At 36.9% G+C, this 4,106-nt stretch overlaps 1 pseudogene; it reads left to right on the forward strand.

Annotated features, from left to right (window-relative positions):
• The first annotated feature begins 2,475 nt into the window (after positions 1-2,475).
• LOC131663053 (uncharacterized) lies at positions 2,476-3,355 on the forward strand (annotated as a pseudogene).
• Positions 3,356-4,106: the final 751 nt, after the last annotated feature.

Here is a 4,106-nt window from a genome sequence, read left to right on the forward strand (position 1 = left end):
TAGTCCGTTAGCGTTGCTTGCCTACCTTTGTCTATCTACTTCACGTTGGTATTACCGGTTCCCCTCACTCGCATCCGATCGGTCTCGTATCGGTTGTCTCGCTCGCTCTCACGCGCTCGGTTGCCCCTACTTTGGTCTAGCCAGTTCTGCCTTAGTTAACGGGGGCTTGCGATCAGCTGATTACGGCTGGAACCTTTAAGGGCTTCCAGCTTCCTGGGGGAAAGTCGGACCGGGTCGTGAGTGTGCGAGGGGTTGTACGCGGGCGTAAGGATCGTGCGCATAGGTCGGGAAGACTTCGGGGGACTATAGGTCGCGAGATCTGGACATGCGTGGGCGGGTGTATGCGGCAATAGCCGTTTGGCCGCACGTTTCTAGCAGGAGCGGGGCTAGCATAAGATAGCATAGATTTCCCTGTGATGACGCGTCATCACAATCTATAAAACTGAAAATAGTTCAGGAAATGAAAAATAAACGAAATCATTAAAAATTTTTAAAATCGATTATTAACTATTTCTTGTTGTGACTAATCACTCACATGATGCATAAAATTACTGCAATGCACATAAATGCATAATTTATTATAGCATTAATTTTAATCTTGTAATAATAATTGTAGAATTGTTTATAAATATAGCAAATGAAAAGCAGTTTAATTAAAGTTTTAATAAATCCCAATAGTTATTGAAAGCTCTAAAAAACTGTTTTGATTTAAATGTTTCCTACTTCATTAAATAACTATTGACTGAATTAATAACTACCATCTTTTTTGAGAATAATTGAAAAATGATGATTATCCATAAGTAATTTGGCTAGTTCTCAAAATAAATCGAAATATTTGTCACAGACCTGATAAGTTGAGAAATTATTGACCAAGATATACTTGGTATTTTCAAGTCATCATACAAATATCTCATTACATATTTAAAACCTGAAGAACTTTCGCATAATCATATGCCTTTACTAGCCATTATTTGTAGCGCCAGTATCAGTCAATTTGACTTGCAAAACAATTACTTATTAAGATACACTGTTATTCTTTTGTTCTTGTTTTATATATTTATCTTACAGAATTTGACTGGCAAAACAATTACTTATTAAGATCCACTGTTATTCTTTTGTTCTTGTTTTATATATTTATCTTACAGAATTTGACTGGCAAAACAATTACTTATTAAGATACACTGTTATTCTTTTGTTCTTGTTTTATATGTTCATATACATTCAAACTCATTAGAAAAGCTGAAACTAGTCCATAAGTTAAATAACTGCATGGACTTTAACTCTTATGTTTACAATCAGATTGTTGTATGAACACACAATCTTGACCGACTAGATTTTCTAAGGCCCCGGTCACATATGTACGTACGCTTGCGTACGAATGCGGACGAATCACTCGAAATTCGTAGTTTATAACAAGTTTGACGTCAACTCGTTATGTCTTTCTCTCTCTTTTTCAGCGATAATATTAAAAATATCATATATCTATAATGTTACATTATTTGAATTATATTTCTCCTTAGCAGCAGCAGACGACGACTGCGGAGAAGGTAAGAGAGAGCGCCGGCAGAGAGAGACCACGTGCGCGTGTAGGCATAGTGATATGTATGACGAGCCGCGCGCCGCGCGCCGCATGACGAAGGGCCGGCAATTAGCCGATAGCTCGCGAGCCGTCCAGAGGCATTTGGTCGTGCGTGCACTTGTATTAGCCTTTTTTGTGAATTGCCTCGTGGCAAGAAAGTGACTTTTGACTGAGACAATTTAGTGAGGTGCAACTGTGCGTGCAATACCTCCTCCTCCTTCGCGACAAGCGACTGTACTGTTAGGCGAATTCTGCAATCGTGCGGAGGCGTAATTGAGAGGCTTCGATTAATGTAAGTACCGACCGTTCCTGGGATCTGTCTCTCGCTTTGTCTATCTTGCCGCTCTCTCTGAACCGCCCTGTACACTGACTCGTACGTAAACTATATATATTTGTATACTGATAAAACTGCATGGCTTCTCTTTTAAACTACCCTTTCCTTCCTATCGCTTCCCTCAACTTTCGCAATTTAAGCTACGTGACCCACGACGCTCTCCGCGGGCCAGTTGGCGATCTGACCTACCGGGCCGGTTTTGTGTAGCAGAACGCAATCCCGCAAAGAGCTGCATTTGTGCCAGCCACTACTTGATCTCGGTTTAATTAATATATTGTAGCGGTCTAAATCCTCGTTACAAGTTCTAGTTACTAATACCAACAGTCTCAACAGATGATTAAATATCGCTAACTATGAGTAAACAAAATACAGTTAGTTAACATCAAAATTATTTTACCGTTAACATAATTGTTATTGTTTATTATTAATGTGACTAAAGTTTAAAAAAAATTTGTTGTTCATATAATCAACTGTAAATTAAGTAAGTAATCAATGTGATAATAATACATTGATATTCGTTTATGCAATGTGTAAGCATAACATTTTTCTGTGTAGTAGATACATGGCAGATAATATTAATTTGTTAATCAATTTAGAAGTTCAGGTAGTTGAAGTAGGATTGCAATACATAGAATTAGTTCAATAAATGATTATGAGAAAAAAAAGATTCAGAAGATGGTGGAGTAAACAACTTATACAACAAAACTACTTGACAGGCTACAATAGTTTTGAAAGTGTATTTAAGTATTTCCAGTCAAATGATGAAGGGAAATTTATCAATTATACAAGGATGAATGTGCAGACTTTTGAATACTTGTATCAGCTTATTCGAGGAAGATTGATTAAAAGAAGTAGAAGGCCTTCTTCACCACCAGAATGAAGATTATGTTTAACGATCAAGTAAGACTCATAATTTAACTTACAGAAACATACATAGTTGCAATTGTATATGACGTAAGTTTTTTTCTATTTTTTAGTTATTTAGCACATGCTGATTCAATAAGAAAACGAAATGGTTTTATAGTATTGGTGACACAACTGTGAAAATGGTCATACCAGAAGTTTGTCGTATACTGTATGAAATTTTGGCTCCTATTTTTATGAGATTTTCTTCACGTCAGCAATTCGAAGTCATTGCCAATGCTTTTATGGTAAATCTATTTTTTCCTAATTGTGTGAGCGCACTGGATGGTCGACATTGTGCAATAAAAATGCCACCAAACAGCGAGAACCTATTTTTTAACTATAAAAAGTTTATTAGCATGGTATTAATGGCTTACTGTGACTCTAAAAAATGCTTCATTTGGGCAAATGTTGGAGACTATGGTATGAATTTATTGAACAATATCATTACACAATGAAAATAAATATCCAAATAAGTATAAAATTATAATTTTACCAGATCTTTAAATGATGCCGGTATTTTTGTCTCAGGAAATTGATTTCCCACCTTCTAGGTATTTATCACACATGCAAACATTCTACCCCCATTACATGCTAGGAGATGGAATATTTCCATTAAGACGATATTTATTGGAACCCTTTTTAAGGAATGAAAATTTAACCATGCCCTAAAGAGCTTTTAATTATAGATTAAGTTTTGCTCGCAGGATTATTAAAAGTGCTTTTGGTAAATTGGCCATGATGTGGTTAATTCACCAGTCCACTTTAGATTGGAAATTGTTCACATCAGAGCATATTATAATGAGTACTATTTGCTTGTACAATATGTTATTAGATTTCAAATTCAACGAAGTACGAAACAGGTGAAACAGTCTTTTACTTATGTAACGAAGAAATGCGACCGTTTCCGTCTGGGTAGCTTACGGCCGTCCGCTCAAATTATTTATTTGGGGATTTGGGAAGCAAAAGACGTTCCCACCACTGAATAACGCGTCGAGCACAACCCACGTTAAACGCACGGATTCGAAGTCGGGATGATGAGTGATACAGCGGTGAATAAACACAACACCTGATTAACACACTAATCCTTTACTTGTCAACAATCGATTACAAGAGGGTGATTTCACGACGATATACTACGAGCGGCACAATAATAAATGCGAACGCGAAGGTGAATGGGTGGCTGGTCAATGGCGATTCCCTGTTTAAAACTAAATATTATAATAAATGCTCGATAAACCATTGCCGCTATTATTTCGTCAACGGGGTAGCCTGTTGATCTGCCGATCT

This window comes from Phymastichus coffea, unplaced genomic scaffold (genome assembly GCF_024137745.1).
Source record: "Phymastichus coffea isolate CEN01 unplaced genomic scaffold, Cenicafe_Pcof_1.1 PCOF00030, whole genome shotgun sequence".
Lineage (NCBI taxonomy): Eukaryota > Metazoa > Arthropoda > Insecta > Hymenoptera > Eulophidae > Phymastichus > Phymastichus coffea.